We start from the raw sequence: 25,013 nt of genomic DNA on the forward strand, positions 1-25,013 counted from the left end.
TCACCTCCTTCAGGTGAAGGTCGTATCGGATGCCGCAATCCATTTTTCCCCAGATTACAAAACATACTGAGCAGAGTGACTGTCAAACTTTGATGCAGATCTGAATCCTCTGGTGAATGATTAACACAGGGACCCAGGGACCTGCTTTATTTAGTTAATGAGGCACAGAGTAAAGGCCTCCTGAATGACAAACATAATCATCTTTCACTAGCTCACTCTTCCTTGCAGGGGGCAGTATGGGCCTGACCCGGTCCAGAGGATGGGGTTGTGAAAAGAGCACAAGACTTCAAAAATCTGTGCTTCACCCCCAGCCCTGCTAATTTCTAAGTGTATGACTTTGGATTATGTCTTCACATCTTTGAGCTTCAGTTTCCTTGTCTGAAATCCTCACGGTCCATGGTCAGCAACATTTACCTAGAAGGCCATGAACAGATAAGTGACCTGGAAGATAAAATAGTGGAAATAACTACTGCAGAGCAGAATAAAGAAAAAAGAATGAAAAGAATTGAGGACAGTCTCAGAGACCTCTGGAACAACATTAAACGCACCAACATTCGAATTATAGGGGTCCCAGAAGAAGACGAGAAAAAGAAACGGACTGAGAAAATATTTGAAGAGATTATAGTTGAAAACTTCCCTAATATGGGTAAGGAAAGAGTCACCCAAGTCCAGGAAGCGCAGAGAGTCCATTACAGGATAAATCCAAGGAGAAACACACCAAGACACATATTAATCAAACTATCAAAAATTAAATACAAAGAAAAAATATTAAAAGAAACAAGGGAAAAACAACAAATAACATACAAGGGAATCCCCATAAGGTTAACAGCTGATCTTTCAGCGGAAACTCTGCAAACAGGACAGGTGGCAGGACATATTTAAAGTGATGAAGGGGAAAAACCTACAACCAAGATTACTCTACCCAGCAAGGATCTCATTCAGATTTGAGGGAGAAATTAAAACCTTTACAGACAAGCAAAAGCTAAGAGAATTCAGCACCACCAAACCAGCTTTACAACAAATGGTAAAGAAACTTCTCTAGGCAGGAAACACAAGAGAAGGAAAAGACCTACAATAACAAGCCCAAAACAATTAAGAAAATGGTAATAGGATCATACATATTGATAATTACCTTAAATGTAGATGGATTAAATGCTCCAACCAAAAGACACAGACTGGCTGAATGGATACAAAAACAAGACCCGTATGTATGCTGTCTACAAGAGACCCGCTTCAGACCTAGGGACACATACAGACTGAAAGTGAGGGGATGGAAAAAGGTATTCCATGCAAATGGAAATCAAAAGAAAGCTGGAGTAGCAATTCTCATTTCAGACAAAATAGATTTAAAACAAAGACTATTTCAAGAGACAAAGAGGGATGGATAAAGGATGCATGTGAAAGAACCTGACAACACAAGGGAAGGAGGCAGTGGTTAGAAACGTGGACTTCCTCCATTATGATAAAGCTGGATCATTTACTCCCAAATCCAGCCCTGCCAGCCATCACCTGTGTGGCCATGGGCAAGTTACTTAGTTACTGCTAGCCTCAGTTTCTCATATATGTGAGATGAAAACAATACTTTACTTACATTAACTCTCAAGCTTCATGCAAACCCCACTATTATTACCTTCATTTTATGGAAAGCAAACTGAGGCACAGAGGAGTTAAATAACCAACCCTGGGTCACACAGAGGCTAATCAGTATGTGTCTCCAGGTGCTCTGGTTGCAAGACACTACTCTTTACCAGTGAGCCACCTGCTCCAAAGACCACATGACACATGGCCAGTAGACAGCCAAACATATGGCAAATGCTCAGTAAATGTTTCCCAATATTTGAAGAATTTCCGTTCACATTCCAGACATACATCCCTCCACCTTATGATCCACTGCATCACACATGTTCCCTGCAGCCATAGGATTCTTGATGAAGGACCCTGGAAAAGGACATGAGGTCCTGGGGAAGATGTAGGGACTCACGGAACAGAGGTCGATCGAAACAGAACTATTTCTTTTAAGTGAGCTACATTCCTGCAATTACTTCTAAGCCCTTAACCACAATCTAATTTAAAATACACGTAAAAGGGAGACTTTCAAGATGGCGGAGGAGTAAGATGTGGAGATCACCTTCCTCTCCACAAATACATCAGAAATATATCTACACGTGGAACAACTCCTACAGAACACCTACTGAATGCTGGCAGAAGACATCAGACTTCCCAAAAGACAAGAAACTCCCCACGTACCTGGGTAGGGCAAAAGAAAAAAGAAAAAACAGAGACAAAAGAATAGGGACAGGACCTGTACCTCTGGGAGGGAGCTGTGAAGGAGGAGAAGCTTCCACACACTAGGAAGCCCCTTCACTGATGGAGACAGGGGATGGCAGGGTGGAAGCTTTGGAGCCACGGAGGAGAGCACAGAAACAGGGGTGCAGAGGGCAAAGCAGAGAGGTTCCCGCACAGAGGATCTGTGCCAACCAGCACGCACCAGCCTGAGAGGCTTGTCTGCTCACCTGTGGGATGGGTGGGGGCTGGGAGCTGAGGCTTGGGCTTCAGAGGTTGGATCCCAGGGAGAGGACTGGGGTTGGCTGAGTGAACACAGCCTGAAGGGGGCTAGTGTGCCACAGCTAGCCAGGAGTGAGTCCGGGAAAAACTATGGACCTGCCTAAGAGGCAAGAGACCATTGTTTCAGGGTGCACAAGGAGACAGGATTCAGAGCACCGCCTAAACGAGCTCCAGAGATGGGCGCGAGTTGCAGCTATCAGTGTGGATCCCAGAGACGGGTATGAAACACTAAGGCTGCTATTACAGCCACCAAGAAGCCTGTGTGCAAGCACAGGTCACTATGTACACCTCCCCTCCTGGGAGCCTGTGCAGCCCACCACTGTCAGGGTCCCTTGATCCAGTGACAACTTCCCTGGAGAACATATGGCGTGCCTCAGGCTGTTGTAATGTTATTCTGGCCTCTGCCGCCGCAGGCTCGCCTCGCATTCCGTACCCCTCCTTCCCCCCGGCCTGAGTGAGCCAGAGACCCCGAATCAGCTGCTCCTTTAATCCAGTCCTGTCTGGGTGGGGAACAGAAGCCCTCCGGTGACCTACACACAGAGGTGGGGACAAATACAAAGATGAACACCAGGAGCTGTGTGAACAAAGAAGAGAAAGGGAAATCTCTCCATGCAGCCTCAGGAGCAGTGGATTAAACCCCCACAATCAACTTGATGTACCCTGCATCTGTGGAATACTTGAATAGACAAAGAATCAACCCAAAATTGAGGCAGTGGACTTTGGGAGCAACTATAGACTTGGGGTTTAATGTATGCAACTGACTAGTTTCTGATTTATGTTTATCTTAGTTTAGTTTTTAGTGCTTGTTATCATTGGTGGATTTGTGTTTTGGTTTGGTTGCTCTCTTCTTTCTTTCTTTTTTTTAAATTACCTTTAATTTTTTTATTTTTAATAACTTTAAAAATTTTTTATTTTTTAATAACTTTATTTTATGTTATTTTTTTCTTTCTTTCTTTCTTTTTTTCTCCCTTTTCTTCTGAGCTGTGTGGCTGACAGGGTCTTGGTGCTCCGGCCGGATGTCAGCCCTGTGCCTCTGAGGTGGGAGAGCCAAGTTCAGGATATCAGTCAACCAGAGACCTCCTGGCTCCATGTAATATCAAACAGCGAAAGCTCTCTCAGAGATCTCTACCTCAACGCTAAGACCCAGTTCCACTCAACGACCAAAAAGCTACAGTGCTGGACACCCTATGCCAAACAAGTAGCAAGACAGGAACACAACCCCACACATTAGCAGAGAGACTGCCTAAAATCATAATAATGACACAGACACACCAAAACACACCACCAGACGCGGTCCTGCCCACCAGAAAGAAAAGATCCAGCCTCATCCACCAGAACACAGGCACCAGTCCCCTCTACCAGGAAGCCTACACAACCCACAGAACCAAACGTACCCACTGGGAGCAGACACCAAAAAAACAAACCTGTAGCCTGCAAAAAGGAGACCCCAAAACACAGTAAGTTAAGCAAAATGAGATGACAGAGAAACACACAGCAGATGAAAGAGCAAGGTGAAAACCCACTAGACCAAGAGGAAATAGGCAGTCTACCTGAAAAGAAATTCAGAGTGATGAGAGAAAAGATGATACAAAATCTTGGAAACAGAATGGAGAAAATACAAGAAACACTTAACAAGGACCTAGAAGAACTAAAGAGCAAACAAACAATGATGAACAATAAAATAAATGAAATTAAAAATTCTCTAGAAGGAATCAATAGCAGAATAACTGAGGGAGAAGAACGGATAAGTGACTTGGAAGCAAAAATATTGGAAATAACTACGACAGAGCAGAATAAAGAAAAAAGAATGAAAAGAATTGAAGACAGTCTCAGAGACCTCTCGGACATTAAACACATGAACATTTGAATTATAGGGGTCCCAGAAGAAGAAGAGAAAAAGAAAAGGACTGAGAAAATATTTGAAGAGATTATAGTTGAAAATTTCCTAATATGGGAAAGGAAATAGTCAATCAAGCCCAGGACGCAAAAAGAGTCGCATACAGGATAAGTATGAGGAGAAACATGCCAAGACACATATTAATCAAACTATCAAAAACTAAATACAAAAAAAAAAGTATTAAAAGCAGCAAGGGAAAAACAACAAATATCATACAAGGGAATCCCGATAAGGTTAACAGCTGATCTTTCACAGAAACTCTGCAAGCCAGAAGGGAATGGCAAGACATATTTAAAGTGATGAAAGGGAAAAACCTACAACCAAGATTACTCTACCCAGCAAGGATCTCATTCAGATTCGATGGAGAGATTAAAACCTTTACAGACAAATGAAAACCAAGAGAATTCAGCACCACCAAACCAGCTTTACAACAAATGGTAAAGGAACTTCTCTAGGCAGGAAACACAAGAGAAGGAAAAGACCTACAATAAGAAAACCAGAATAATTAAGAAAACGGTATTAGGAACATACATATCGATAATTACCTTAAATGTAAAAGGATTAAATGCTCCAACCAAAAGACATAGACTGGCTGAGTGGATACAGAAACAAGACCTGTACATATGCTGTCTACAAGAGACCCACTTCAGACCTAGGGACACATCCAGACTGAAAGTGAGGGAATGGAAGAAGATATTCCATGCAAATGGAAAACAAAAGAGAGCTGAAGTAGCAATTCTCATATCAGAAAAAATAGACTTTAAAATAAAGACTATTACAAGAGACAAAGAAGGACACTACCTAATGATCCAGGGATCAATCCAAGAAGAAGATATAACAATTGCAAATATGTATACCCCCAACATGGGAGCACCTCAATACATAAGGCAAATGCTAACAGCAATAAATGTGGAAATTGACAGTAACACAATCATAGTAGGGGACTTTAACACCCTACTTTCATCAAGGGACAGGTCATCCAAAATGAAAATAAATAAGGAAACACAAGCTTTAAATGATACATTAAACAAGGTGAACTTAATTGATATTTATAGAACATTCCACCCAAAAACAGCAGATTACACTTTCTTCTCAAGTGCTCATGGAACATTCTCCAGGATAGATCATACCTTGGGTCACAAATCAAGCCTCGGGAAATTTAAGAAAATTGAAATCGTATCAAGTATTTTTTCTGACCACAATGCTATGAGACTAGATATCAATTACAGGAAAAAATCTGTAAAAAATAGAAACACATGGAGGCTAAACAATACAATACTTAATAACCAAGAGATCACTAAAGAAATCAAAGAGGAAATTAAAAAATACCTAGAGACAAATGACAATGAAAACACGACGACCCAAAACCTATGGGATGTGGCAAAAGCAGTTCTAAGCAGGAACTTTATAGCAATACAATCCTACCTCAAGAAACAAGTAGCATCTCAAATAAAAAACCTAAACTTACAGCTGAAGCAATTAGAGAAAGAAGAACAAAAAACCCCAAAGTTAGCAGAAGGAAAGAAATCATAAAGATCAGATCAGAAATAAATGAAAAAGAAATGAAGGAAACAATAGTAAAGATCAATAAAACTAAAAGCTGTTTCTTTGAGAAGATAAGCAAAACTCATAAACCTGTAGACAGACTCATCAAGAAAAAAAGGGAGAAGACTCAAATCAACAGAATTAGAAATGAAAAAGGAGAAGTAACAACTGAACCTGCAGAATTACAAAGGATCATGAGCGATTACTACCAGCAACTGTATTCCAATAAAATGGACAACCTGGAAGAAATGGATAGTTTCTTAGAAAAGCACAACCTTCTGAGACTGAACCAGGAAGAAATAGAAAATATAAACAGACCAATCACAAGCACTGAAATTGAAACTGTGATTAAAAATCTTCCAACAAACAAGAGCCCAGGACCAGATGGCTTCACAGGTGAATTTTATCAAACATTTAGAGAAGAGATAACACCTATCTTTCTCAAACTCTTCCAGAATATAGCAGAGGGAGGAGCACTCCCAAACTCATTCTATGAGGCCACCATCACCCTGATACCAAAACCAGACAAAGATGTCACAAAAAAAGAAAACTACAGGCCAATATCACTGATGAACATAGATGCAAAAATCCTCAACAAAATACTAGCAAACAGAGTCCAGCAGCACATTAGAAGGATCATACAGCATGATCCAGTGGGGTTTATCCCAGAAATTGCAAGGATTCTTCAATACACGCAAATCAATCAATGTGATAAACCATATTAACAAATTGAAGGAGAAAAACCGTATGATAATCTCAATAGATGCAGAAAAAGCTTTTGAAAAAATTCAACACCCATCTACGATAAAAACCCTACAGAAAGTAAGCATAGAGAGAATTTACCTCAACATAATAAAGGCCATACATATCAAACCCACAGCCAACATCATTCTCAATGGTGAAAAATTGAAAACATTTCCTGTAAGATCAGGAATAAGACAAGGTTGTCCACTCTCACCATTATTTTACATAGTTTTGGAAGTTTTAGCCACAGCAATCAGAGAAGAAAAAGAAATAAAAGAATCCAAATTGGAAAAGAAGAAGTAAAACTGTCACTATTTGCAGATGACATGATAGTATACATAGAGAATCCTAAAGATGCTGCTAGAAAACTACTAGAGCCAATCAATGAATTTGGTAAAGTAGCAGGATACAAAATTAATGCACAGAAATCTCTTGCATTCCTATACACTAATGATGAAAAATCTAAAAGAGAAATTAAGGAAACACTCCCATTTACCATTGCAACAAAAAGAATAAAGTACCTAGGAATAAACCTACCTAAGGAGACAAAAGACCTGTATGCAGAAAACTATAAGACACTGATGAAAGAAATTAAAGAGGATACAAACAGATGGAGGAATATACGATGTTCTTGGATTGGAAGAATCAACATTGTGAAAATGACTATACTACCCAAAGCAATCTACAGAATCAGTGCAATCTCCTTCAAACTACCAATGTCATTTTTCACAGAACTAGAACAAAAAATTTCACAATTTATATAGAAACACAAAAGACGCCGAATAGCCAAAGCAATCTTGAGAAAGAAAAATGGAGCTGGAGGAATCAGGCTCCCTGACTTCAGACTATACTACAAAGCTACAGTAATCAAGACAGTATGGTACTGGCACAAAAGCAGAAATATAGATCAGTGGAACAGGATAGAAAGCCCAGAGATAAACCCACGCACATATGGTCACCTTATTTTTGATAAAGGAGGTAAGAATATACAATGGAGAAAAGACATCCTCTTCAATAAGTGTTGTTGGGAAAACTGGACAGCTACATGTAAAAGAATGAAATTACAACACTCCCTAACACTATACACAATAATAAACTCAAAATGGATTAAAGACATAAATGTAAGGCCAGACACTCTAAAACTCTTGGAGGAAAACATAGACAGAACACTCTATGACATAAATTACAACAAGATCCTTTTTAACCCACTTCCTAGAGAAATGGAAATAAGAAAAAAAATAAAGAAATGGAACCTAATGAAACTTAAAATCTTTTACACAGCAAAGGAAAACAAACAAGATGAAAAGAAAACCCTCACAATGGAAGAAAATATTTGCAAATGAAGCAACTGACAAAGAATTAATCTCAAAAATTTACAAGCAGCTCATGCAACTCAGTATCAAAAAAACAAACAACCCAACCCAAAAATGAGCTGAAGGCCTAAATAAACATTTCTCCAAAGAATATATACAGATTGCCAACAAACACATGAAAGGATGCTCAACATCACTAATCATTAGAGAAATGCAAATGAAAAGCAGAATGAAGTGTCACCACACATCAGTCAGAATGGCCATCATCAAAATATCTACAAACAATAATTGCTGGAGACGGTGTGGAGAAAAGGGAACCCTCTGGCACTGTTGGTGGGAATGTAAATTGATACAGCCACTTTGGAGAACAGTATGGAGGTTCCTTAAAAAACTAAAAATAGAACTACCATACCACCCAGCAATCCTACTACTGGGCATATACCCTGAGAAAACCATAATTCAAAAAGAGTCATGTACCGCAATGCTCATTGCAGCTCTATTTACAATAGCCAGGACCTGGAAGCAACCTAGGTGTCCATCGATAGATGAATGGATAGAGAAGATGTGGCACATATACACAATGGACTATTACTCAGCCATAAAAAGAAACGAAATTTAGTTATTTTTGGTGAGGTAGATGGACCTAGAGTCTGTCATACAGAGTGAAGTAAGTCAGAAAGAGAAAAACAAATACCATATGCTAACACATATATATGGAACCTAAAAAGAGAAAAAGAAAAAGAAAAAATGGTTCTGAAGAACCTAGGGGCAGGACAGGAGCAAAGATGCAGACGTAGAGAATGGACTTGAGGACACGGGGAGGGGGAAGGGTAAGCTGGGATGAAGTGAGAGAGTGGCATGGACATATATACACTACCAAATGTAAAAGAGATAGCTAATGGGAAGCAGCCGCATAGCACTGATCAGCTGGGTGCTTTGTGACCACCTAGAGGGGTGGGATAGGGAGGGTGGGAGGGAGACCCAAGAGGGAGGAGATATGGGGATATATGTATTTATATAGCTGATTCACTTTGTTATAAAGCAAAAACTAACACACCATTGTACAGCAATTATACTCCAATAAAGATGTTAAAAAACAATACTCGTAAAAGACACATGTTCTAGAACAATGCATTATTTATGAAACTATGCAATCCATTCATAGAATTACTATTAATACAAACTCGTAGTTTTACCAATGCAGTCTAGATATTTTCATACATATATTGCAATGAATGCATTGTCTTTTCCAAAGTTATGTGCAGTTATGGGCACATTCACTTAATAAAATAAACAGTAAATAAATCAGCACCCTTAACCAAAAGTAAATTGAGCGCACGGTTTATACTGCTACAAGGAAATCTCCGCAGGACAGTAAAAGCTTTAATGTTTTCTTTTTCCTCTATTTAAAGCCTACAAAACAAAGGAAAAACCTTCAACTTGAATTATGTAGCCACTGACTCGATGATCATTCTGTTTTTCAGAGGAGGTGACGGAACCCCTTTTGTTTGCTCCCACAAGTGTGCACATCAGCCTCTCACTCGTCTTGTTTATGGATCTATAGCCATGAGAGAGCGTATCTGCCAAGTCAAGGGCTGTTTTCAAAACTAACCCAAGCAAAGCAGATTCTGACTTTTGCTTTCTCTCTTCTGTTCCACATGAGCTGCCCCCAGAGGAGATGTTTCATTGAGAAAGTCCAGGTCAGTAAACACCCCCAAACCTCAGAGAAGAACAGAGAAAGAGTAACACCAGCGTGAGCCAAACGACTCATCTCTGGGAGGAAAAAAAGACTGAAGAGGTTTCATTTCAATCGGGAGAGAGGGATATTTACTTACATCGCTTGCAAGACCTTCCAACAGCTTGAGTCTTTGAACTCTACTGCACACAGATGTGGAGCTTTCACTTGAAATCTCCCTCCCTTTGGCAGTGAGGAGGACTCATAGCTCTTTGGGGCTTCAGATTGATAAGTAATTTCCTGATTCATTTCAAAAGCATCCTCCCAGGCTCCGAGCAGAGGCAGGGGGAGACGAACCAGCCAGGCCCACGCTGTGCGGAGATGCCACGGCCTACACAGACCTCCCAATGGTTCGATCGAGCCTGAAAGAAGGGTTTGTGAACCTCACAAACAAAAATAAATCTCCTCCTCTATCTGTTGACTCACTCCCCGAATCACACTTGAGAAACAGCACAAAGAGTCTAGACAATATTTGCTCTAAAAGTGTAAAATTCAAGTTGAACGGCATCTTATATTTCTTGCTGGGGGAAATCGGGGGCACCTTTGATGGGTCTTCAGGGCAGGTCGTGATTGTTTCCTCATGAGCCACTTCAGAGAATGTTCTTAGAGACCAGGCCATCCAGCCCCTTCAGTTTACAGAGGAAGAAGATCAAGATGAGGGGTGACAGGCCTTGACCAGGATCACACAGGCCATGAGGGGAAGGACTGGAACCAAAAGGCCTCCTGGCAGTCAAACCAGAACTCTGTCCCCTACAGGTAGGTGGAGACAGACACAAAATTTTGAGGTCTGGCTCTTGATCTTTAGGACACATGTCACTGGATACTTCTGTCCTTAATTCTTCTGTGTCTCAGTTTACCCAGCTGCAAAATGGGAATCCTAATAATAGCTCTCCTTGCTTGGTCATACAATATGGTGATCTCTATGAATAAGCGTCATCAAGGATGAAAGCAATTACACTATATGATGGACTTTTATCAACCTGGCCCAAATTACACACTTCTCTTCTCCTTTCCAGTCTCATGTTCCACCAACATTATTTTCTGTGCTAGAAGAAGACATCAAGTGACCTTGGGGGAAAAGGAAAATATTGGTTGGAAAATGGTATGGGGCATGGAGAAAACTTTGACCTTGGAAAACTAGGTCAAGATCATATGACTAGGTAGAGCAAGGCTTGACATTTGCTATGGAAAGGACTCCGGGTCTGGAATCAGAAAATCAAGGCTTGGCCACTCTGTGTCTAACAATTACCAGCCAAGGGAGCCCCATTTAAATATTCCAAACCACAGTGTCATCCCTGGAGACATGATCCCTGTCCTGCTGTGCTCACCTCCTTTTGCTGTGGTGAAATTCAAATGAGGTCTTCATTGAGATGGTGCTTATCGGCCTGTGCAGGCTTTGAAATTGGAAAGCAGTGTTTGCCAGCACTCAGCACAGCACTTCACACAGAACACATTGTTGATGGGGTGGTGCAACTATCACTTCCCATTTCATCTGTGGCATTGGCTCACAACCCTTAGTGCCTGAGATCCTGGGTCCTTGGCCTTTTGTTCTTCTCCTTTTAAGGAGTATATTTCACCTTTCTTCCCTGTCATCCCATCTCTTGGCACTTGTCTCCCCATGCTGGCCACTACTGGTTTTCTTAGAGTTTAAGTGTCCTTCCATTTCTCATGCAACAGTAAGAATAAAAACAAGGAGAAAACATTTGCTCAATCACATGGAAAAGCATCTGAAGTCTTGACACAGACTGGATCTTTGCTTTGGAAGTCGTCACAACCAAACACCAAATGAATCGAGGTCAGCCTCATTTTTGAAAATGCTCAAGCCCCAAACCAGCTCATGTTTAGTTATTCCACTCACTTCCTTTGCCCTTTCATAAATCTATTCTTTAAATGTCATTGCAATTAAGATTTGCACTTGATCATCTATAAGAGCAATTTTCTAAGTGAGCCTCATTTTAGTTGGCTTAGGCTGCCATAACAAAATATCGTAGACTGGCGGCTTCAACAGAAATTTATCTTCTCACAGTTCTGGAGGCTGGAAACCTGAGATCAAAGAACCAACATGATCGGGTTCTGAGGAGAGCCCTTTCCCTGGTTTGTAGACTGCCTCTTGTTGTGTCTGCTCACAAGAGAAGGAGAGATCTCTTTCTCTCTTCCTCTTTTTATAAGGCCACAGTCCTTTTGGATCAGGGCCCCACCCTTATGACCTCATTTAACCTTAATTACCTCCTAAAGAGCCTGTCTCTAGATACATTCACATTGGGGGTCAGGGTCTCAACATATGAATTTTGCACGGGACACAAATTCGGTCCATATTGAACCTGGAGAAAGTGAGAGAAGAGAACTAACATTTATTGAGCCCTTACTGGGCATAAGGTCCTACTTGTTTCTTTTCTCAGTCAATCTTCACAACAACTATGATAGTCGGTATTTCCTTTTCCAAGGTCACAAAGCCAATAAGGGGCTGTGTCCAAATGTAAACTGTGGTAACCAAAGCTCTGCTCTTTCCATGACACATTCTGCCTCCACCTCTTTTTCTCTCCTTGATTCTGAGCCAGGAACCTCCATTTATCTTTCCTGCTAATTCCCAGCTCAGTTGCCTTGAGGCAGGACATTGTTACCCACAGCACTTTGAGAAGGCAAAGGGGGTAGAGGGAGCTTTGTGGTTTCCCTTGGGGTCCTCACTGTATTTAGGCTGACAGCTGTGGAGAGCCTGCCCAGAATGTTCTCTCCCTGCTTTCTTCGCAGCCTCCTTTATGTTGATAAATTTTTCTCATCATTTCAAACTCAACTTGTGTTCCTTCCTCAGGGAAGCTTTCTTTGACCTGCTTCTCACCTACCTTAGCTCTCTCTTGCTCTCTCTTATATATTATCCTATACTCCCCCTTCATAATTTTTTTCCTTTTGTAAAACTTCATAAATGTTTCTTCACAGTTGTAGTAGTTGTTGCAATAGCTATAATACTTCTAAGATAATTTGTATAATGTTTGTCTTTCTACTGGTTTGTAGACTCCCTGAGGGCAGGGATGTTTTTCCCACTGAAGTATCTGCAGCAATTAGACCACTAACAAGAGGACTTACAGGGAAGGAAGGGCAGGGTAGGAAAAGGTGAACCAAGGAAAATAAATAGTAGAAAGAGGCTAACAGATTCCTTTACAGTCATGTGACTGGCACATATATGCCTGAGAGAGAGCGCCATCTAATTGGAATCTTTATTAAGTCCTCTGCATACCACCAATTTTATTCTTCTCCTTGTTATTTTGCATGGGGGTTCTAGATTTGGCTGATCAAGGATGGAGTTCTTAGACTAAGGAGGGGTAGCTGAGGAACAGATCTTGTGTCACACCTGCTGGCTTGCTTGTCCACCTCTGGACTCCTGCAAGGGAAGCACAGCCTGGCTCTCTGCACGATGGGGATGCCTGTTCATATCCCGTCAGACTCAGTCTCTTTCAGGAAAGAGAGGAAGCAAGACCTTGGTGGGACAGGGTATGAAGAGGTATAGGGCCTGCCAGGAGGAATTTGTTACCAGGGATAGACATTCTCAGCTAAAGAAACCACATGCACGAAGACATGAAAAGATGGTGTTTTTTCTTCAGAAAACTACAAGGAGCACACTTTTGTTGGTGGGTTGCAAGGAAATGTGATACTATAAATAAAAGAGTTAGATAAATATTTTGTGTTTTCATTATTATCTATTTCTCAGCATTGTTTGGTGGGTCAGTGAGAGAGTTCATGTGGAATTGTTTTAAAAACTGGAAAAATCCTATGAAAACTTGCTTATTATAAATTATTTTAGATGAAGATAGCTTGGAAGAGATACCAGGGAATTATGCTGGGAAACTGAATTATTTAAGAATGTCTTTTTTATATAAACTGAAAATTTTGTCTAATTTCCTTCTTCTAATCCCCTTTTCAAAGACTAGATTATAAATTTATAGTATCTGTTAAATATCAGTGAGTTGGGGTATATGTTTTCAGCTTGGCATCATCCATCCCTGGACCTTTCTACTCTCTCTCTTACAGACCAGGGAGTGGGAGCCTGGAACAACATTTCCCAGAATCCCTTGCAGTCAGGGTCCCTGATCAGAGCCAGCCAAGGAGGGCACTCACAGAGATGTGAAAGGCAGAAAGGACTAAGAGGACATTCTTTGGTGGCAGTTTCAGGCAGCATGAAAACAGTCAACTGATGCAAGGTTTACAGGGGCTTCTATGTGAGATCCTGTAAATCACACATTAGTGTGGCTTCCTAGCAATCCTGCACTTCTGGGTTTCCAGCAAAACAGTATGTTCTTTCTTCAATTGTTGGTTCTACAGCCCCTTTTAAAAAAAGCTTTTTATTTAGAAATAATTATACATGAATCAACTAGTGTATATAATATACTAATATTATATATAATAATATTATTATACTTAATTAATATATAATAATAATTTATAATTATAATTTTAATTCAGAGGAAGTTGAAAAATTGCATAAAAACCAAATGAAACAAAAACTAGCCTTCCTCAAGGGTGACATCTTACATCACTGTAATAGGAGATCAAAACTGGAAATTGGCATCAGTGCAATAGTATTAACTAGACTACAGGACTTATTCAGATTTTAGCAGTTTTTGCATGGATTCCTTTGCGTGTTGTATAGGTCAATGAAATTTGATCCTACGTATAGATTCTCTATAGTTCTTTCAATGATTGTTTAAGGCTTTGATTCTCATCTTGAATCCCTACCTAGAGTGATTTTACCTAACTGAATCCTGACTGGTATGATGGATAATTTCCTGGTGTTATCTCATATTTAAAGCCTGTAGTTAAGTTTTATTTCTTACATTTATTTACTCAATTAACATATTGCTCATTGGGGTACCACCTCATACAGGTCAGAATGGCCATCATTAAAATGTCTACAAATAACAAATGCTGGAGAGGGTGTGGAGAAAAGGGAACTCTCCTACACTGTTGGTGGGAATGTAAGTTGGTGCAGCCACTGTGGAAAACAGTATGGAGATTCCTCAGAAAACTAAAAATAGAATTACCATATGATCCAGCAATACCACTCCTGGGCATATATCCAGACAGAACTATAATTCAAAATGATACATGCACCTCTATGTTCATAGAAGCACTATTCACAATAGCCAAGACATGGAAACAACCTAAATGTCCATCAATAGATGAATGGATAAAGAAGATGTGGTACATATATACAATGGAATACTACTCAGCTATAAAAAAGAATGAAATAATGCCATTTGCAGCCACACAGATGCCAACTAGAGATTATCATACTAAGTGAAGTAAGTCAGAAAGAGAAAGACAAATGCCATATGATATCACTTATATGTGGAATCTAAAACATGATACAAATGAATCTACCTATGAAACAGAAACAGGATCATGGACATAGAGAACAGACTAGTGTTGTCAAGGGGGAGGGGGTTGGGGGAGGGATGGAACGGAAGGTTGGGGTTAGCAGATGTAAACTTTTATATATAGAATGGATAAACAACAAGGCCCTACTATATAGCACAGAGAACTATATTCAATATCCTATGATAAACCATAAAGGAAAAGAATATAAAAAAGGAATATATGTATATATATGTATAACTGACTCACTTTGTTGTACAGCAGAAATTAACACACATTGTAAATCAACTATACTTCAATAAAAAAATGAAAAAAATTATTGCTCATTGGTACTTTTTTCCATCTGTTTTTTTTTACCCATTGTCTTTGCCCATGGCATTGTCACATTACAGCATTTACTGCAACAGATTTTTAGCTATTTCTTGGGCTTTTAATTGCTATATTCTCAAAGTCATCCTTATCATAGTGGATCCAAAATACAATACTATTTTAATCATTCCTAAATGATGGTAAAATAATTTACATGTGATGACACAGGAAACAAAAAATTAGAGGTATAGGAATTGGATTGGAGGAAGCAAAGTTATTATTATTGACAGATAATACAATTGTGCACCTAAACAATGCAAGCACATTTTAAAAGGCTATTAGAAGTTATATATCTTCAATATGGCTGCCAGATTAAAAAAAGAATACACTAAAAATAGCTTTCCTATATTCCCAAAATAATCATATATAGAATAGAATGTTTAAAAAATTATCAAAAATCCTTGTGATAGCAAAATGAGGCTGGCTTCTCTGCAGAGGAAGGGGAGATCAGACTCTCCCTAACTCTGGGCTGTGTTTTCTCACTTGGGCACTTAATCAGCTTAACTTGTGCAAAGAGACTCACAAAATCTTGGTAAAATATATTTTTTTCCCTTCGGATTCTTACCTCTGACTCAATAACTACAAGTGATACAAATCTGGTCTTGGGGAAGCCAAGTTAGCAACAAACACTATAACACTGTTTGTCCCTAAGGAGCTAGATACATTTCCTCCCAAAGTGCCCTCCTCTGCAGAGATGCCCTCTGGTTTCAAATTAAATTTTTAAAAAAATTTTTTCCCATAATGCATTGAAATGACTTGAAACCACTTATTTCAGAATTTAATCTTTGCATTACATTCCACATTTAATTGGCTTTCCCAGAGTAAATGAACTGTCTGCCCTACAGGACTATGCAAGCCTTCATTCTCTCTACTAATGAACTAAGAAGAAATCCTTACTAACATTTGTTAAGTGCTGGCACTGTTCATTGATTATTTCTAGGAGTTGTCTTAATTAATCCTCACACTCATATGGATAGAAAATTAAAGTCACTTATCCAAAATCTCGAGGCTACCGAAATGTAAAACCAAGATAAGAATCAGGTAGTGAGGCTCCAATCCTTTTCAATGTCACCAGAGTATACTGCTTTTCTTGTGGGTGACAATACTTTTCTTCCCACAAAAGTTTAAAAATCATTAGAGTCTGAGAGTCAGCCTGGGCTCTCAGGACACTGCTATGCATGAGCCCTAATGAACTGCATTGGCTACATCATCTTAGTCTAAAAAAGTAAATTTGTGCATAAATGGTACAAGTGGTACTATGTATTGACAAAAATTGTGAAATTAATGTGAATGCTGTTATTTGGAAAACCCAAAGGTAGTGGAAGTCCCAAGTATGTGATCCTGACTTGTGGATGGAACCCCTGTCATGAGGGAGTATTTGAATTTGCCTCCAAAGTGGAGTTACTTCTTTAGAAATTCAGCACTTTAATAAGGGCAGCAAAATTCTCATCCCTCACCAAAGTGTAATTCAGAAGGCTCTGTTTTCCTCAAGATAACTCTCCTTCAAAGACTAGACATTGCTTTCTTTCTAATTTTATTTTAAGATTTTGATTGAAAACATTCAAATGCAGGCCTGGCTTCAAAGCATAGTTTGTAACCAAGAAGGATTTCCTGGTTTACATTGCTTAATTAATGATAATATTGATTTAAAAGAAGAAGGAGTTACCAAATCTCAGCAATTTCCATTAGTAGTAGGTGCAACCCCTATGTAAACAGTTAAACCAAAATGTCCCTTGAAAGAATTCAATCTAAAGTTCTTCCAGTCTCCAGTCTATTCATTTCACAATCATCACCATCTTCTTTGCTTTGCTTTTTTTCCCCCCAATTTTTTCATTCTTCATGCTCAGCATCATGACCATGCTGGCTCAGCAAGCCCACAGTAATTGCACATACACTTCTTGTCCTAATCAACAGTGAAGTTTCCACTTACTTGGTGGATTAACCACTATAAATGTATTTAGTGAGGCTGGTGTGTTTTAGTCAAACAACACATAACAGCTCCTTTGAAGATCACAAACAAATCTAAATCACATGTTATTTGAAAGGTGAATATGTTACCAAACAAGAAAGGAAAAGAAAAAGAAGAAAATAAGAGAGAAGGAAGATGGGAAGGAAGGAAAGAATGAAAGGAAAGAGGAAAAGGGAGAAAGAAAAACACTGAAATAAAAACAAAGAAAACAGAGGGGGAAGGCAAAGCAAAGGAGCAGATATGTAACTCTAAGTAAAACACATGGTCTATGCATTTTTCCATGGGACTATCTATAGAAATAGTATTTCCCTACTATTTCGATGGTTTTGGGTGTACCATAGCATGTCAATCTTCTATTGATGCAACAAACTAATAAACTGACCTAACAAGACCTCAACTGCAGTTAAGATTTACACTTACAAGTGCTGTCTTTGAGCAGGGTGACCAGCTGTCCTGGTTTGCCTGGGAATGAGGGGATTCCCCAATGTGGGACTTTCAGTTTTAAAACAGGGATAGGTTAGATAAACCAGGAAGGTTTGCATGGGACTGAGGAATTTTCCAGGGTGTGAGACTTATACATTGCTAACACCAAGAAAATCCTGGGCAAACTGAGAAAAGTTGGTCACTTTGTCTTATGTCCTTTGACTATAGTGTAGGAAACTGTTCAGCTAATTTTAGCACATCTTCTGTGTGCCAGGATCTGTAAAGTGTTGTACATACTGTAGTGGACTTTTTTTCCCCTTCCTGTCTAATACCCCAGTATTCTTTGGGTACTGCTTCACTATCTTTTGTGGCTCTAATCAGGGTCTCATGTATAGTGCCCTTCGCTCCCGCCATCTCCCTGGAGGTGAGAAAATCAACCAGGCTGGACCAAGCCTAGGAGTTGGCACCTGACACAATGGAAACAGTGATTAGCTGAACATGTAACACAAGAAAAACAGCCTTTGGGAGAGAGCAGTCCCTTTTGCTTCTGGTGAAGACTATCATTGGTCATCCTGTCCACCATACCTGACAAAGTCAACAGACACAGAAGGGGGTAGGGCAGCAGAGAGAGAGAGAGTGAGGATACAGTGCATTATTTGAGCCCCTGGATCCTGCCATGCATGAAGGTGGCACCATTCCTAGATTGCCCAATTACATGAGTTAATGCATTCTCTGCCCTTTTGAAAACATTCTAGCTTTATCGATGTATAACTGACAAATAAAAGGGAAAGATATTTGAAGTGTACATTGTGGTGATTTGATATATATTCCCTTTTTCTAAAGCTACTTTGAGTCGGGTGCCTGTCACGTGCAACAGTAGAGTTGTGACTCATAGGCATACATGGACTTAGTCTTCTAATCTGGACTCAGTCCTGTGAAACAGGTACAGGCCGAACCATATGAAAGCACCAATATTTGACTTCTCTTGACTTCAAATATGGCAATTTCACTTGGCTCAACTTAAGTATTATTTCCATTTTACAGGTGAGGAAAAAACTCAGTGGTGATAAGTAGTACGCCTAGTGCTGCACATTTATTAGACAGCAGTCCTGGAATCAAATCCAGGTCTGTTTGATTTTTAAGTACACAGATACATTTCCAGTTGTTTATGCTGCTTGACAAAAAGAAATCTCTTGAGAGCTACCTTTTGCTATCTAACAAATGCCTTGAAAAGACACTAGGTTATGACTCATACCCTATGTATGAAGTTGTATATGGTGTCAAACACCTGTTTATTGCTTCCAAAATTCCAGTTTCACTGGATGTTTTATGAAGAGAGGTCTGATACATAAGTGTGTCAAGCAAGATGGAAACCCCATTCAACACTGGTGTGAATTTACATTTTGGTAGGGATAAACCTCCAGGCGACCACATATCAGATTTCCAAATTTACTCCAGCTTTGGTTTTCACTGACAATCAAGAGATTCAATTTTTGACAAAGGAGAGGTGTTTTACCCATTCTACTCTCTGTACAGGGATTGTTTAATTGTTTCCCATAACTCAAACCTAATGCATTTATAATGCAGTTGTGTCAGTGAGATAAGCATTCTGGGTATTTTCTTTTGTCATCGGCATCCCATGCACTTGCCCACTGATGTAACAGAATCATGCTTGCTCAGAAAACATTTCCTTCCATGGTGGTGCTTTACATGCTCTAAAAACCTCAGAGTAGGATTTGGTGAAGTTCCTGTGTCATTTTTTAAGCACTTTTTATATGTGAGGCTATTATAATTCAGGATTGTCTATTAATTTTAACAAACGGTAGAGAAAAGAGTCTTGTTACAGGATGGATGTTATTCTATAGTAAATATCTTTGGCACTATCTGCTGAGCATCTCTTTTGCATGAATTTCCCTCCCTCACTAACTGGTGGCAGGCTATAGTCATCAGCTATTGCAGCTATAATGCTGCAGCATGATAAAAAAATCTCTAAAACAAGCATTTCCTTTCTCTCATCATGGTAGGTCTGAAACTTGTCTAAGATCACACACCTGGTAAACGATGAAGCTGAGATTCATTTGTTCGATGGATATCATTGAGCTCCTATTAAGTGCCAAGCAAAAGAAGATGCTGATAAAAACCAAATGAAAGGCTATTTATTTCTTAGCTGATGACATTGCAAGTGGAAACAATATCATTACAGCTCTGGAGAGGAAATCAAAAATAGAGAATATATCAAGCAGGAAAAATTTGACATGATCTAACAAAGTCAGCAGTGCTGTGTTTGCCAGAGGTTAGGGATATGGACACACTGGCCAGACCAGTAGCTATAGTTAGATCAAACCAAGATCAATTAGACAATGCAGATATAAAGGCACTCCAAGGGGAAGCTGGTACTGCATTTCTAATTTCCTTTGCGAGAGAGGACAAAGAAAAGGGAAATATTTAAAACCATTTTTGAGTGTCTATTCTGTGCCAGGCATTGTCACATGAGAAAAATCCACATGGAGATCTTCTGAGAAAAATGCATTTCACATTTCACATCTCTCTGGATATAATTTTCTTTAGGAAATGATTTTCTAATGCAAGGATAGTGTTCTTTCTTTTTTAGCATTGTTTTAGTTTGTGTCTAGCACATTGCAAGACCCCAGTGAATGGTAGTCTTCTTGGCAGACTCTGTTAGTTGCTTCTCAATGCCGATTTTGATATTCTTTCTCACTAACAGAGGTCTCATCTGTTTGGGGGCAGCAATGGCACGTGGTAAATACCCATCTTCCCAGACTCCCTGTGGTCAGTGAAGGTCATGTGACCCACCCAGTAGGGACAATAATATGTAAGCAGAGGTTGATGGAAGATGTTGCTGGGAAACTTCCAAAAGAGGAAAGACAGCTGGTGTCACCTGTTCAGATTCTGTTCTTTGTATTTTGCCTTCACGCAGAAGGCAGTTATGACACTGATGTAGACTCGACATCTTGTGATCCTGATAAAGAGAGTCATATACCAAGGTGGAAAAGCAGAAAGGTAGAGGAACCTGGGTCTCTGATGACCTTGTGGAGCCATTGTACCAACCCTTAACTGCAAGCCTCCAAACTCACTTCTTTTTAGGTGAGAACCACAAGCCCCTATTTAGCCAGGGCACTGAAGTTGAGTTTCTGTTATAATACGTGAAGTCACACATTCTTTTTTTTTTTAAATTCACACTTTTTTTTTTTTTAATGTATGTCTGTATTATTTTAAATTTTTATTTATTTATTTATTTATTTTTGGCTGTGTTGGGTCTTCGTTTCTGTGCAAGGGCTTCCTCTAGTTGCGGCAAGCGGGGGCCACTCTTCATCGCGGTGCGCGGGCCTCTCACTATCGTGGCCTCTCTTATTGCGGAGCACAGGCTCCAGTCGCACAGGCTCAGTAGTTGTGGCTCACGGGCCTAGTTGCTCCGCGGCATGTGGGATCCTCCCAGACCAGGGCTCGAACCCATGTCCCCTTCATTGGCAGGCAGATTCTCAACCACTGCGCCACCAGGGAAGCCTTGAAGTCAGACATTCTTGATTGGCACAGCTCTACTTCACCTTCCCACCTTGTTCTCAATATGGACTATTTTCAGATTTGTGTATAATACTTCATGGTTGCAAAAGATTTGGCCTCTCTTTGAACAAACTTTCTGGAATAGTTCATTTTTCTTTCTAAATGAGGCATTATTTGGCTGCAATATAACAAAATGCTGCTTGAAAGAAAACACCAATTAAACATGTCTTTTTTTTTTAAACCAGTCATCCAATACACAATCATGATAGCCTACAGAAACAGCTCCAAGCTGGCTGAATGACTGTGCTGAGCTTGATTTTGCCAACCATGGCAACATAAGAGAAAACAAAAATCAGAGCTTAAAATAAAAAAGGACATCCAATGGAAAGTGATTCAAGCAAGGAATTCATAAGGCTTCTTTTAAGGCTTGCACTCTTTAATCCTGTAACTTCAGCAGTGAAATTTGCTAGAAGAAAAGCAAAGAATTTCAGGGCAGAGAATCCAGGTTCAAATCCCCACTGAATCACTTACCAGCTGCAGGATTTGGGGCAAGCCTTTTCATCGGTCTAGGCTTTAGTTTTCCATACTGCAAAATTATGATGATAACGATAACAAAAACAACAACGTCAGTACCTACCTAAAGAGTTGATATAAAAGTAAGGTGATATACGTGAAAGGGATCTGTACGTGCTAAAATATTACACAAGCTTTCATTGTTACTGAGAGGTGAAAATACACATCAAGTATGAAATAGCACTCTTTGTCTAGTTGCTTTCTAGCACGGATGCATGGTCTAGAGGTGTGAAACTGAGTTGCTAAAGGATATATGGACTGTAAGTTCTCTGTTGAAGATGAGCAATGAAGGTCTTGCATGGTTATAATTAAATATTTCTGCAAACGTAGTCATCAGTCATTAATGGCGGTGGGGAAAAAAGGAAGAAAAATGACATTTTTTTTGAGCACTTATGGCACTTTGGTGTTTTACATATATGATGTCCTATAATTAATTGGAGGTGTGAAGCTGCATCCACAAATCCTCCAAGGACAGAGCTTTTACATTTACGTAAGTGGAGCTATCCTGGATGCAAAGTTGGTTGGATGGCATGGCTAAGGCAGAAGGTTGAGGAACGATGACTCAGGTAGGTAAGTCTGGGTCTGGACCAGGCTGAGGGGAAAGGTCTGGGATCTGAAGTTAGATTATTAATCACTCACGGAAAGATGAGAGCCTCCTTAGCCTTGGATTAAGCCCTTTTATCTGGAGGAGAAGAAGGGAAAATAATTTCTAACCATTAAGATGGGCTCCATCAGCTCTCCATACTTACACCTCTTAGGTAATAATGCGTGCAAACATTTTGCTGTGTGGCTGGTACTGTGCTGAATACTTTAAATTATTAAGTCACTTATCTCCACAACAACCCTGTGAGGTAGGTACTATGATTATCCCTCTCTATTCCTCTATTTTCCAGATGAGAAAACTGAGGAATAGAGAGTTTAAGTGACTTGCCCCAAATCTCCCAGTTGGATTGAGATTGAGGTAGCCGGGCTCCAGGGCCCTGCATTTCATGATGATGTTATTTTACCTCTTAAGGGGAGAAATAAAGCAGAACAGATGTCAGACAGCTGGGCTGTGAATCTTGAGGACTCATTTCCTAAAGAAAGTCCAAAGAGTTCATGTGTTTTCTTGGTGAGATAAAGGCTGAAGAATTGCCCAGAGATCCTTTTGGCTTTTCAGTGAATTAAAATGTAACCCTCTACTCATATACAGCAAAGATTCTCCTTATTCTAATGTGAGATTTAGGAATTTGGGAAGACATCTGGAATTTATTTATGCCATTTGGGTTTTGAAATTCAATATTAACTTCTTATAATGAAAGAGAAGAAGTCAGAGTGGGTCAGATTAGCGAAATCTGACACACAGGACATAGATTGGCGAACTTGGCTTTACTCTCTGGCTAAAATATTGCTCCAAATACCCTGGACCATTCCTCTCCAAAAGAAAAAACACATTTTTGAAATCATTTTGACCTTCTGTATATATGTCAATGGAATAGGCTGTATTTCAGGGTTTTCTTTCTCTTCCAGATAACTTTGTAAATGCTCAAGTGATTCACTTGCCCATGCTAAGATTAAATATGGCACCAAGATAATTAGAAAAGTATCAGGTTGACTGTGTCAGTTTTTCATTCTGATCCTGGGGAAGCAGCATGGGTTTCGGAGACAGGCAGCCAAGACTGGTTTTGCCAGTTGTGTAATATCTGGATAATCTCCCCAAACCAGTTTCTAAACCTAGAGGATATCTCAAGCAGAAGGTGTGAGGTGGAAAGCAGGGATAAAAACTGGGGATATTTCAGATGGCTCATTATGACTAAAGTGGAAATTACTTGTGAGGCCAGTTAGGTGATGGAACCTAAGAGGTAAAATCATAAGAAGTCTCGTGTCCCAAGCCAGGTGTTTGGACTCTTTCCTGAAAGCAATAGGGAACTAACAAAGGGTTGTTTTAATTGTAATCTTTTAAAACACTGAACAGAACTGTGTTTTTTAAATAGTGAATGTAATAGCTTATTGTAGAAAAAAATAGATAAAGAAGAAGGGAAACACTTTGAACTAAACTTGGAGAGTTTTGTTAACCTCTTGGGAATGTTTTCCTTTCTTATAGATGGATGTTTTAATAAAATGTAATCAGATTGTAACCACTCTTTTATAATCTTCTTTTCTATTACAATTTTATAAATACCTATGTAAGTCAACGTAGATTTGTTCACATTGTCATTTTAATAGCTGTATTGATGTGCCATAATTTCTTTAATATTGTTCTATTCTTGGGTGTTTCCACATGTTGGGATAATAAAGATCCCTGTAATGAACATCTAAACTAAATTTTATTTTATTTTATTTTTTTGTGGGTTTTTAATTTTGTCCGTTTCACGGGGCTTGCGGGATCTTACTTCCCCGACTAGGGACTGAACCTGAGCCCTTGGCAATGAAAGCATGGAGTCCTAACCACTGGACTGCCAGGGAATTCCCTGTAACTAAATTATAGCACATGTCCATAATAATTTCCTTAGTATAAACTTTAAGACATGGAAGGATGTGCTTATTTTAAAGAGTTTCACATACATTGCCAAGGTACTCCTCAGTAAAATTGTGTATTGATACCTTAACCAGCAGAACTTGAGGCTACTCATTTCGTTCTAGAGCCTAAGCAGGACATGGCAGTTAATTTCCGATAGATTAGAAACAATGTTCCAAGAAAGCAACAAAGATGGTGAAATTAGAGTAATTACGAGGAATGGGGATTTCCAATGCGGGAAATTGCCAACTTGAAAGAGGGAACTGGTAGCATCTTCAGATATTTGAGAGACCACAGTGTGGAAGGAAGCTTGACCCTGTTCTGGGTAATTCTCAAGGACAGAGCTAGGATCAATTAGTAGGAGTCCCAGGAAGAGAGTCTGCCTTAATAGGCGGAAGATTTTTGTTTTTTTTTTTTTATCAATTTCATGCTGAAATATGCAAATGGCTGATGTAGTATCTTGGTAAGATGTCTCAGGGATAATTCCAGTTGTT

The 25,013-nt window shown here is 39.5% G+C and overlaps 1 protein-coding gene across 5 annotated transcripts in view; it reads right to left on the reverse strand.

Moving 5' to 3' along the window:
- C1QTNF7 (C1q and TNF related 7) overlaps window positions 1–25,013 on the reverse strand; it is a 129,821-nt gene that overhangs the window by 77,162 nt on the left and 27,646 nt on the right. The window contains exon 1 of one of the 5 annotated variants that reach the window (XM_036851940.1): window positions 9,900–10,003. The exons of 3 other annotated variants lie outside the window; for them this stretch is intronic. The gene's annotated coding sequence lies outside the window, so the exon portion shown is untranslated. Of the gene's footprint in view, window positions 1–9,899; window positions 10,004–25,013 lie in introns of those variants that run through there. One more of the 5 variants, XM_036851939.1, reaches the window with a different exon arrangement.

The sequence above is a fragment of the Balaenoptera musculus genome, chromosome 5, assembly GCF_009873245.2.
Source record: "Balaenoptera musculus isolate JJ_BM4_2016_0621 chromosome 5, mBalMus1.pri.v3, whole genome shotgun sequence".
NCBI lineage: Eukaryota > Metazoa > Chordata > Mammalia > Artiodactyla > Balaenopteridae > Balaenoptera > Balaenoptera musculus.